Here is a 13,843-nt window from a genome sequence, read left to right as displayed (position 1 = left end):
GAAAGTTACGAAATATGAACGCCCATTCAACCATGAGTCTAACCATACCAAAATGACTAAATTCCGATAACAATTCGACCCTCAAATCCTCAAATCTATCCAAGAGGGTTTTAAAAATTTTTCAACTTAAATCACCAATTAATTGTTATAAACAGTGATGGATTCGGGTAATCTAACCAAGATTGAGTTAAGAAAACTTACCCCGATGTTTTCTCCGAAAATCTCCCAAAAATCGCCTCAATTCGAGCTCCAAATCGTTAAAACCTAGGCCTTTTCTTTTACGCAATCGCGGATCAACTCACGCGATCGCGAAGCATAAGTTTTTATTGCCCAAAAATAACTCTATGCGATCGCGAGCCTTCTCACGCGATCGCGAAGCACAGTCTCTGTAAGCCTACGCGATCGCGAGCCTTCTCACGCGATCGCGAAGCATTAATCACGTGGCCCAGCTTCTGCCTCGTTTCCTCTTCGAGAACGCGGTCTTAGCCACGCGTTCTCATAGCACAGCTTGCCAAACCTACGCGATCGCGGACTCGCCCAGGTGATCGCATAGCACAAAATTTTAGCTGCCCAATTAACCCTACGCGATCGCATACCTTCTCACGCGATCGCGTAGAAGGAAACCAGAACCTGCAGAAACCAGAACTTCAGCTATCAAGCCAAGTCCAAAAATGATCCGTTAAGCATCCGAAACTTACCCGAGTCCCTTGGGACCTCAACCAAATATACCAACAAGTCTTAATACATTATACGAACTTAGTCGAGTCCTCAAATCACATCTAACAACACTAAAAACACGAATCACACATAGATTCAAGTCTAATGAATTTTGAAACTTTCAATTTCTACAAACGATACCGGAACATATCAAATCAAGTCCGATTGATCTCAAATTTTACATGAAAGTCATAAATGACATAACGGAGCTATGAAAATTTTTGAAACTGGATTCCGACCTCGATATCAAAAAGTTAACTCCCCGGTCAAACTTAAATTCCTATTTTAGCCATTTCAAGTCTAATTTAACTATAAACTTCCAAATAAAATTCCGAACACGCTCCTAAATCCAAAATCACCATACGGAGCTGTTGGAATAATCAAAATTCTATTCCGAGGTCGTTTTCTTAAAATGTTGACCGAAGTCAAACTTAGCATTTTAAGGCCAACTTAAGGAACCAAGAGTTTCGATTTCAACCCAAACACTTTCAAATACCGATCCAACCATCCCCACAAGTAATAATTTATAAAAGCACATACGGAGAGTTTTATTTAGGGGAACGTGGTTCTAAAAGTCAAAATGATCGGTTGGGTCATTACATTCTCCACCTCTTAAGCAAACGTTCGTCCTCGAACGAGTTTAGAATTATACCTAGAGTGGTGAAAAGATGAGGATAACAATTGCGTATATCATGCTCGGTCTCCCAAGTCACCTCCTCGACCGAATAGATCCTTGTCCAACTGGTTCCTCAACATAAGATAGATCCTTGTCCAACTGAACTGAACTGAAGTCTAACACATGAGACGGATCGCTGTGATATTTTTCGAAGCATAGAAACATGGAATACCGGATGAACTGCAGAGAGACTAGGTGGTAGTGCAAGTCTGTAAGCCACCTCTCCAACTCTCTCAAGAATCTTAAAAGGCCCAATATACCTAAGGCTCAACTTGCCCTTCTTTTCGAATCTCATCACACCCTTCATAGGTGAAACTCGGAGCAGGACCCGCTCATAACCATGAATGCAACATCACGAACCTTCCGATCCGCATAACGCTTCTATCTAGATTGGGCTGTACGAAGTCGATCCTGAATCAATTTAACCTTTTTCAAGGCATCCTAAACTAAGTCTGTACCCAATAGCCTAGCCTCTCCCGGTTCGAACCAACTCACTGGAGATCGGCATTGCCTACCATACAAGGCTTCATACGGGGCCATCTGAATGCTCGACTGGTAACTGTTGCTGTAAGCAAACTCTGCAAGTGGTAAGAACTGGTCCTAAGCAGCCCCAAAATCTATCGCACATGCACGAAGCATATCCTCCAGTATCTAAATAGTGCGCTCAGACTGCCCATCCGTCTGAGGGTGAAATATTGTACTCAACTCTACCGGAGTACCCAACTCACATTGTACTGCCCTCCAGAACCGTGATGTAAACTGTGTATCCCGGTCAGAGATGATAGATACTGGTACGCCGTGAAGTCTGACAATCTCGCAAGTATAGATTCGAGCCAACTGCTCAGAAGAGTAGGTAGTCATCACAAGAACAAAATGAGCTGACCTGGTCAACCTATCCACAATCACCCAAACTGCATCAAACTTCCGTTGAGTCCGTGGAAGTCCAACAACGAAATCCATAGTGATTCACTTCCATTTCCACTCCGGAATTTCTAGCTTTTGAAGTAATCCACCTGGCCGCCGATGCTCATATTTTACCTGCTGACAATTGAGACACCGAGCTACATACTCCACTATGTCTTTCTTCATCCGCCTCCACCAATAGTGTTGTCTCAGGTCCTAATACATCTTTGCAGCACCCGGATGAATGGAGTACCGCGAACTATGAGCCTCTTAGAGAATCAACTCACGCAAACCATCTACATTAGGCGCATATAGCATGTCCTGTATCCGTAATACACTGTCATCTCCAATAGTGACTTCCTTGGCATCACCGTACTGAACTGTATCCTTAAGGACAAACATATGAGGGTCATCGTACTGACACTCTCTGAAACGATCATAAAGAGAAGACTGAGAAACCACACAAGCCAAAACTCGGCTCGGCTCGGAAATATCCAACCTGAAAAACTGGTTGGCCAAGGCCTGAACATCCAAGGCTAAAGGCCTCTCTCCTACCGGTAAATATGCTAAGCTGCCCAAACTCTCCGCCTTACGTCTCAAGGCATCAGCCACTACATTGGCCTTCCCGGGATGATAGAGAATGGTGATATCATAATCCTTAAGCAACTCCAACCATCTCCGTTGCCGCAAAATAAGATCCTTCCTTTTAAACAGATGTTGTAGACTCTGGTGATCGGTATAGACCTCACAATGGACACCGTACAAATAGTGCCACTAAATCTTCAATGCATGAACAATAGCTGCTAACTCAAGGTCATGGACCGGATAATTCTTCTCATATACCTTTAACTGTCTAGACGCGTAGGCAATCACCCTACCGTCTTGCATCAACACTGCCCCGAGACCAATACACTACGCATCACAATACACAGTATAAGACCCTGAACCTGTAGGTAACACCAATAGTGGGGCTGTAGTCAAAGCTGTCTTGAGCTTTTGGAAGCTCTCCTGGTGCAGTAATCATGGCCTGAGAAGCCTGATGGCCCTGTGGAATAGGTGGGGCCTAAGAAATCTATGGAGGTGCACCCCTCATAAATCCGGGGTAATCTTTCATGATATAACGAGTGTCACCACACTCAAAACAAGCCCTCGGAGGACGTGGCTGCTAGGACTGGCTCATGCCTGATCGACTAGACTACCCGCTGAAAGCACCCCATACAGGAGGTACAGTAGACACTGGCGGTGCATAATATAGAACTTGAGGTCTGGGAGTAGCCGGAATACCACTGGAAGCTGGAAGTGCTGAATGAATATGACGGCTCACATAACCTCTACCATGACGGGCTGCAACTGGGGCACGGGAATTATTATATGTGCCAGAATCTCGGGGTCTCTTAGGTTCCTTCTCTTCCCTCTCCTGGGTCTGCATACCTTCCAATCTCCTAGCAATTGACACTACATGTTGGTATGTGATGTCCATCTCTAGCTCTCGTGCCATATTGAATATGATACTAGGGTGGAGGCCCTCAATAAATCTGCGAACCCGCTCTCAAACAGTAGAAACTAAGGCTGGTGCATGCCTAGCCAACTCACTAAATCGGACCGCATACTTTTACATGGTCATAGAACCCTGGCCCAACTGCTCAAACTCTATGCGCCATGCATCTCTAAGACTCTGAGGAACATACTCCCTTAAGAACATATCTGAAAATTGAGTCCAAGTGAGTGAAGATGCCCCAGCGGGACTATCTAACTCATATGCCCGCCACCACTGGTAGGTTGCTCCTCTAAACTTGAATGCCATGAAAGAAACCCCACTGGAATCCACAATACCCATAGTACGAAGGATACGGTGACATTCCTCCAGAAAACACTGAGCATCCCTGAAGCTAAACCGCTGAAAGTGGGAGGGTGGTACTTCTTGTACCTCTAGAGCCTGAGCTGCTCCCTCTGTGAAACTGCTGTCCTAATCTCAGGACAAACTGGGACAACTGGCTGCACTGGTATAACTTCTGGGGCATGGCCTGACCTGAGATGTGGCAGGAGCAAGTGGAATTAACCCTGCCGGAGCTAGAGTGCCAAACTTGCTAAAAAACTGGGCAAGAGTCTCTTGAAGTGCAGGAGTAGTAACAGGCGTCTCAGGTGCCTGCTCTCCAACTGGAGCTACTGGTGGCTCTAGTGCAGCAGCTCGTGCAGGTGCTCTGGCAGCACCGCGTGGTCTTCCTCGGCCTCTGGCTTAGTCTCTGCCCCAGCCCCGGCCTCTTGCGGCTCCAGCAGGGGGCGCGAGTGTCTGATCATCGGATCCAGTTGTGCGTGTCTTCACCATCTCTGCGAGAATAGAAAGATAATGATTTAGAACTTTGAAGTCAACAGTGCGCACGATAAGGAATCAAAGAAGTGAATATTTTCCTAACAGTTCCATAGCCTCCCGAAGATAAGTACAGACGTCTCCGTACCGATCCGCAAGATACTACTAAACTTGCTTGTAACTCATAACACCTATGAACCTTGAGTTCTAATACCAACTTGTCACGACCCCAAATTCCCTCTGTAGGAGGTCGTGATGGCACCTAATCTCCAAGACTAGGTAAGCCTATCGATGCGGAATAATAATAGATATCTGAAATAAATAAACTACAAATTAAATAATTACAACTCCCAAAATCTGATAGAAATAAGTCACAAGCTTCTAATAATGTATCCTCAATGTCTATATATATATATCAAGGTTTAAAGAAAATAAGGAAGCAACATGATAATGATAGAAGGGGACTCCGGAGTCTGCGGACGCTAGCAGATATACCTCGAAGTCTCCGTACACCGATAACTCACTGATGTATGGGCTGGTAAGATATACCTGGATCTGCATAAAAAGATGTGCGGAAGCGTAGTATGAGTACACCACAACGGTACCCAATAAGTGCCAAGCCTAACCTCGGTAGAGTAGTGACGAGGTTAGGTCAGGCCCTACTAGAAAAATAAATAATGGCATAGTAAAATGTTTAACAATATAATAAGATAAAATGACAATGGAAATGAGTCAAGTAGTATGTCACCATTTAATTACACCAAATAATGAAAACTAATACATCGCGGAAACAAAACATAATTCTTTTCAACTTTAAGAAAAATCACAATAATAATCAAAGGCAACTGCGGCCATAAATCAATATCAACAAGGGCACTCCCGAGGTACCGCCTCGTAGTCCCAAATCATAAATAAATTCACAATATCTCATTTTTTTATATCACCGCGGGAGCCTTCACAATTTATTTAAAGAAAATATTTTTACCGAAATAGCATCCTGCGTTTTTAGCCATCCTTATCACACCGCATGACTTCTAGTAGTTTCTCCTACTAGCCACGCGTATCAAGCCACCCTTATCTCACCGCATGCGTTTCAATACCCAGACCTTATACCACCGCATGCGTATCAATATCACAATATATCACAATTTGTACCTCAAGTGCCCAATATTTTAATTTGCCAAAATAAATCAACAACAATATTTTTCCATAATAAAGAGCTCATGTTTCATGCCAAAATAATCCAACAATAATATTTTTTCCATAATAAAGAGCTCACGACTCATGCCAAAATAATCCAACAATAATATTTTTCTACAATAAAGAGCTCACGGCTCCATCACAATGAGCACGAAAATCTCACAAAATATTCGGGAATAAATAACTCAATAAAATAATATTTTAAAATTTTAATACGTTGCTTCAATACCAAATTTAAAATGTCAAATAATTCATATTAATAATATTTAATTTAAAAAAAATCACCCTTCAAATAATGCACATAATAAAAGAAATCAAGTTTTAACTAAACAGGTAAAATAATTAACAGAAAAATGTCAAGCAAATTTAAAGTATAAACATTTAAATCAATGATAAAGAATATAACAAGGTAAAATTATTTAATTAATATGCAATAGCGATCTACACAATTTAAAGACATAATCTTTCACATTTAGCCCGTGTACACACTCGTCACCTCTTGTACACGACTTTCAACACATTTTAATTTATCACTTCAATACCAATCCTAGGGGAAATTTTTTCCACACAAGGTTAGACAAGTTACTTACCTTGACTTGCTCCAATTTAACCAAGTAGTATGCCTTTCCTCGATTTTTCAACTCCGAGCGACTCGAATCTAGTCATAATTAATTCGGCACAGCCAATAAAAATTATAGAATCAATTCCATAAGAAAATACTACATTTTTCAATAAAAATTCAAAATTAACTCAAAAATTTTTCGTGGAGCCCACGTCTCAGAATCCGGCGAAAGTTACGAAATATGAACGTCCATTCAACCACGAGTCTAACCATACCAAAATGACTAAATTTCGATAACAATTCGACCTTCAAATCTATCCAAGAGAGTTTTCAAATTTTTCCAATTTAAATCACCAATTAATTATTAAAAATAGTGATGAATTCGGGTAATCTAACCAAGATTGAGTTAAGAACACTTACCCCGATGTTTTCTCCGAAAATTTTCCAAAAATCGCATCAATCCGAGGCTTTTTCTTCTACGCGATCGCGGACCAACTCACGCGATCGCGAAGCACAAGTTTTTATTACCCAAAAAATAACTCTACGCGATCGCGAAAAATTCCACGCGATCGCGAAGCACAGTCTCCGCAAGCCTACGCGATCGTGAGCCTTCTCACGCGATTGCGAAGCATTAAGCGCGTGGCCCAGCTTCTGCCTCGTTTCCTCTTCGCGAGCTCGGTCTTAGCCACACGTTCCCGTAGCACAGCTTGCCAAACCTACGCGATCGCGGACTCGCCCACGCGATCGCATATCACAAAATTTCAGCTGCCCAATTAACCCTACACGATCGCATACCTTCTGGAGCGATCGCGCAGAAGGAAACCAGAACCTGCAGAACCAGAACTTCAGCTATTAAGCCAAGTCCAAAAATGATCCATTAAGCATCCGAAATTCACCCGATCCCCTCGGGACCTCAACCAAATATACCAACAAGTTCTAATACATCATACGAACTTAGTCGAGTCCTCAAATCACATCCAATAACACTACAAACACGAATCACACATAGATTCAAGTCTAATGAACTTTGAAACTTTCAATTTCTACAAACAACGCCAGAACATATCAAATCAAGTCCGATTGACCTTAAATTTTGCATGCAAGTCATAAATGACATAACAGAGCTATGAAAATTCTCGGAACTGGATTCCGACCCCGATATCAAAAATTCAACTCCTCGGTCAAACTTTCAAACTTAAATTCCTATTTTAGCCATTTCAAGCCTAATTTAACTACGGATTTCCAAATAAAATTTTGAACGCGCTCCTAAGTCCAAAATTCTATTCCGGGGTCGTTTTCTCAAAATGTTGACCGAAGTCAAACTTAGCATTTTAATGCCAACTTAAGGAACCAAATATTCCGATTTTAACCTGTACACTTCCAAATCCCGAACCAACCATCCCCGCAGGTCATAATTTATAAAAGCACATACGAGGAGTTTTATTTAGGGGAACGGGGTTCTAAAAATCAAAATGAACGGTTGGGTCATTATAACCCCTAACCATCAGTTATCGTATTTAAAAAACAAAAACTAAAAAAATTAAAATGAAAAATTAATCAGCTAATAATGCGAGCTGCCATTAGTCGTGCTATTATTTAAAGGCACCAATTCAAAGAATGTGTTCACAAAGTCTTTTAATGTTTCTATCCTTGCAATTTACAAAACCAAAATTCTATTTACTAGATCCAAACTTTTTCGGTATATATGACCATCTTAGTATTTGAAACTCAGTGACCTGACTAACCATATTCGTGCCACCTGAGAGCGTTTCATACGAGGGATTACTACACTCTCAAAGTTTGAATCCGAGATCTCTCTAGATAATGATAATCATTCATTTTACTGTGAACTTGCAAATTAAAGTCTCCTACTAGCCACGGAAAGTTAATGCAAGTCGATGAATCTTTAAATCATCAAGTACACTATCGACTTGCTACACTTATCATGACAACATCGAACCGATCTATAGCCCTTGGTGGCCGAAAACAATTAATTCTACCGTCATATTGTTTAACCTTTTTCTTGGGAGATTTTGAGTTAGTTTTTCATATCTTGAAGTGATGATTGCTTTACCCTACTTGTGGGATTGAATTGGCTAATTTATTGTTGTTTGAAGTGTTGATTGCTTTCATAAAGTGGAAATTTTCCTTTTTACAAAATATTTTTCTCCTCGAAGACATTTTTTTCTCTTTGAATTTGCTTATCTTAAATAAAAATGAAAAACAAATTTTATCTCGTTACACACTCTAGTTTAAACAGATAAATAAATCAAATTAAAGGAAGAGTTCTTAGTTATCAATACTGATGTGAAATCACATGCAATAAAAATTTTAATGGATGTATTATAACACTACATATTATATATGATTTTAAAAAAACAACTACTCCTCTCCGAACACTAAGGTTTTAAGTATTACTCTACTAAACAGTCCTATAAAACTTCGTTTCTACTCAAAAGATGTTAAAAGCCGTAATGCTGGTTCTTCAGCAGGAGATGGTGGTAATGACTTAAGGGGCGGATGCACGTTTGACGAAGCGGTGTGATGTGACATTGGTTCACCGAAATCTTTTATTAAATATATGTATTAATACCGTGAGAAAGCGCATAAGTAAAAAAAAAATGACATCGCTTGAAATAAATTGTCTCTTGACGTGCTGGTTATGTACTTGATTTTGCTCTAAAAGGTCAAAGGGTCGAACCACAACTAGTACTTTGTTTTTGCAAATATTTGAGAGAGCTCCTGTGGTTAAATATTGTGATGAAGTAGAATTGAACTCAGTACCTTTTTTAACTTAAGACTCAACCAAACCAATGGACTAAGGACATATCTTGTCTAAAAGTATAATAATTAAAGTTATTATTTCCGTTCTTTAATAAATTTCGAGACCGCTTACAAAAACTCCTGTGTACGTCCCTGATGACTTGTGATGACGCTTATGCTTTTCCTTCAACAAGATCTTAATTGAAAATTGCTTTCATGCTTGTGATTGTGTTCATGTTCATGCTTTAGTTCTTCTACTTGCACTACACTTATTATCCTTTCCTCTTCCCAATCATCAAAGAAACCGAACCGACGAGGAAGATTTCGTAAAGAACTATTTGAAACTTGAGACGTAATTATTGTTATTGTGCTTATCTAGCGCGCTATGCTCATATTGAGCAAGAGAGGGAATGGTTAGAGCCACTATAGCAATGAGTAGCAAAAGACAATATGTGGTAGACATAATTTTGTATCTTTTTTTCTGTTATATAAATATCGACAAACTATGTGCTTGTGTAATATGGGAAAAGGGTCATTTTATAGGGATAGGTAGAGTAACTTGGCTAAGAATAAAATCTAATATTTTACCTTTTTTTATTTGCTATGTTAAATTATTGAAGTTTAGTAGATTTTATTAGCCAAAAAGCATTTCTTATGGAATACTTATTTAGTAGAAATGCAAAATCCAGTTAAATGATCATGAATTGATTTTCACCATAGAAGTAATAGCCAAGAAAGGAAAAAAATTAAATTAAGAAATTAATCATTAATCTCATTTTGCTTGTGTGAGAGTGAATGACCCTTTGATTTATTTATTGCGTTTATATAAGAGTGAAACAATAGCGATTCATTTTATGATAAATGTAGAAACATACTCCAACTTCCTAATGTTAAAATTTTAGACTGAGGCCGATAATAAGAACAATCAACACAATAAGAAAAAAGATCAATTTTCCTAATTTCAGAGAGTGATTACTGTTAGAGAAAGTATTTTTTTTTTAATTTCTATTTTCTTTTGGAAGACAATTACTTCTTTCTTACTGTAAATCTAACTTTATTGAACATAATTATCGTCTTTCCTGTTGAATGGACGAAAAAAAAAATTGAACAGAAAATACGCTATATTCAAACTATTTTAAAAACTGTACCACCCTCAAATATATAGGAATAGCTAACAATACAATTTTACATAACACATGAGTAGTTTGGTCTAACAACTAATAATTTGTTAAATTTGTAAAGATTAATAGGTAGATGGACCGTTAAATGTGTGTTTAACTATCTCAATGACTCGAGTCAGAATTTGTTAATAGTTGAGGGACTAAAAGCACAAATTTCCTACTAATTTATCTTAGCGAGATATATCGGGGGTTGGTCGCACATTTGTCATAATTTTATTATTTGTTTTATATTTAAGAGAACTTTATTAATAACGACATATGCTAATGATCAAATGTCCAAGTCAATTTTAATGTTCACGATTTTCAAATAGAAGAATTTACTGTTTAAGACCTCAATTTAAAATGTCGATTTGTTCAACAAAAAAATAAATGTTGGTTTATAAAGTATTCCAAATGTCTTTATCCTTTCAAATATGTATATCCACAACTTCCACATGCTTTGAATGCATTATAAACTTTACTATATTTAACCATTTTCTTGTCACACAATTTTTGACTTGTTCTGCACTATCTCAAGGTACAACTTTTGGGAGGAAAAATAATTTTATAGGGAAACGACTTTTCATTAAAAAAAAATTCATGTGTTTGAATAATTGTATTTTTTTTAATTTAAATTTACGAATGCCTTGTGAGACCACTTCAAAATGCAGATTCTTGGAATTACCTTTAATAAAACTTCTTATTGGAGAAAAAAGAAATCCCGTTTGGAAGGAAAATAAGGCGCAAAAGTTTTTTTGCCAATTTTCTATTTTTCAAGTTTTCGGAGTTGTGTTCGTTTGATGATGTTTGCAAAAAAAGGTTAGTTTTTAAAAATCTCTAGAAAAGAAAAATAAATTCAGAGTACTTGAATAAATATTTTCGAGTTGAAGAAGTTTTTGATTTTTCCTGTTTTTGAAAAAAGGTTGTAAATTTTTTTCTTCTTTTTCCAAAAATGTTTTGCGCCTCAAAGGAAATTTTCTCCTTGACTTCTTTTTTTTTTAGGCCAAATACGTATACGGCCCCTTAAACTTGGCTCCAATTTTCATTTTGATACTTTAATTATGGCTAGTACCTATTGAACACTCCAACTTAATTTCAAGTGTACCTATTAAAAACTTCATGTGACGTGGCATAATGTGTGATTTTCACTCAAAGTTGGGCGCGCGAATAAGAAATATAACATTTATTTTTTTTTCAAATATATTTTTTTTCTTTGTCTTTCTCCTTCATTGTCTCTATCACTAATATCTCTCCAGATTTTCCTTTTCCTAATTTCTTCTATGGATCTACTTACAGATTCATCCCATTTTGAACATTGATTAACTTGTTATTTCACTTCAAATTCGATAAACTTACATGCCAAAGAAGAAGAAGTGTAAACCTAAAAATGATTTATCAAGAGAGACCGAAAAAAATCTTGAAATCCAGAAAAAAATAAAAATCCAGCAATTTCGGATAGATACCACGAGAGAAACCCAACAATTTCAGAAATCAACAGATAGAACTCCATCAAGAAAAATTCAGCAATTTCAGACAATAACCAAGAAAAATCGACTAGCTTAATTTGCAAAGAGAATCCAACAAGAAAAGCACAACAATGTCAAATACCAGCCAAGCAAACCCAATAAGACAAAGTGGCAATTTCAAACATCAACCAAGCAAATTCGATTTTGCTGAGAGAAATTCAGCAATTTCAGAGATTAAACATGAAAAATTGACTTTATTTTATAGCTACATACATGGAGATTAACCCAACGATTTCGCCGGCATCGACTTTTCTGTTAGATGTTAGAATTTAACGCCAAGTAGCGAAGTTACAAACATGACAAATTTTCAACCAAGAAACAATAATATGCCTTTTGTTTGGACATAGCTAAAGAGAGGGATCTATAGATAAGATGAGGAAAGACATGAATGGAGCTACAAGGAAAAGATAGCTTTAGAAAGAGGGGAGGTGGAGATAAAACTAAAAAGGGTGAAAATAGATTTTTTGGAATATTTAGCCTTAAAAAAAGAAAATCGAAAGTCAAAATGGAACATGTCACTTTTTCATTCGATCATTTGCCACATCATCCGAAAGTGAACAATATGCACTTAATTATTTACACAGGGTAAAGAAGATGTATTTAATAGGTACACTTAAAATTAAATTTGAGTGTTCAATAGGTACTATCCATAGTTAAAGTATCAAAATAAAAATTGGAGCCAAGTTTAAGGGGTTGTATAGGTATTTGGCATTTTTTTTAAAAGAACTAGAATCTTGAACCTATAATTAGGGGTGGGCGTTCGGTCGGTTCGGTTTTAAGAAATTCGATTCGGTTATTTGGTTTTCGGTTTTGTAAAAGTAGTAACCGAAATCGAACTGAAATAAGTTCGGTTCAGTTCGGTTTTTTAATTTTGGTTCGGTTTATTTCGGTTCGATTTTCGGTTTGAACATTATCATATCGGGCTCTCTCTATATAATAATTGGACTGACGAATTTGTTGGTTTTGTTTTAAAATTTCGGTAAATTAAACTGAAACCAACCGAAAATTTGTTGGTTTGCTAATAATTCGATTTTTCGGTTAACCGAACCAAATAAATTAATAACCGAAAATCGAACCGAAAAACTGAAATTTTAAAATTTTAAACCAAAACCGACCGAAAAAATCGAAATCGAAATAAAAATATTTTCGGTTCGGACCGAAATATGCCCATCCCTAACTATAATTGTGAAGGTGTTGGTGATAACTTGCGATGATGCTAGTCGATCACGTAAACTACGCGCATGACTACAATAATTCTGATTAAAAAATGTAAAATCAGAAGAAAAGAAAATACAAATGAAAAAGAAAGAAAATAAGCCCCCCTCCAAAATAAGTAATACGCTTATTCCCCCTCACCCATTTTTATTTCTTTTCCCCTTTCCCCATTGATGTCTGAACACCCCCACCCCCACCTCCCCCTTTTTTTCTTTCTCCCCCAGTCCAATCTTTCCCCGCTTCTTCCTGTTTTTGTTCCAAACCCAGGAATCAGTACTGAAAAACAAAGAAAAGCAATAGATTTTGTCAAAAAATTATGTTAATCCTTTCTCTCACATTAACTCCTTTTCTTTTTGTATCGATCTCAAACTGGAAGACAACTAGAGAAAAGAGAAAGACCATCGGAAAATTGACGAATTTTGGCTGGAAAATTCTACTTACGCAATCCGACGTCTTCTCTCTATCTGGTTTCATCATTCATGTCCTTCTTTGACATAGCTTCGCCGGCTCTTTTGTTGCCTTGACGGAATTTTAATAGGTGGCTCATCGACTCTTTGACTTGAAGTATGGATTTTATGAATTTTGTTAGAAGTGAAAGATGGAATGAATTTTAAGGAAGTTCATGGCCGATTGAGGCAGTCAGGTGATGGTTGGGATTTTTCCCCCGATGGCGGAGCTAAACTGTGTAGAAAACATAGTGAAAGAAGTAAAATAAGAAAAGAAATTTTGATAAATTAGTTTTAAAGAAGGGACTCACAGATGACACATGTAAAATAATAAATGGTCTTAGCATTTGATGTGTTATTCTGTCAT

The sequence above is a fragment of the Nicotiana tomentosiformis genome, chromosome 9 (assembly GCF_000390325.3).
Source record: "Nicotiana tomentosiformis chromosome 9, ASM39032v3, whole genome shotgun sequence".
NCBI classification, from domain to species: Eukaryota; Viridiplantae; Streptophyta; class Magnoliopsida; order Solanales; family Solanaceae; genus Nicotiana; species Nicotiana tomentosiformis.
Note: the sequence above shows the minus strand (reverse complement) of the source record.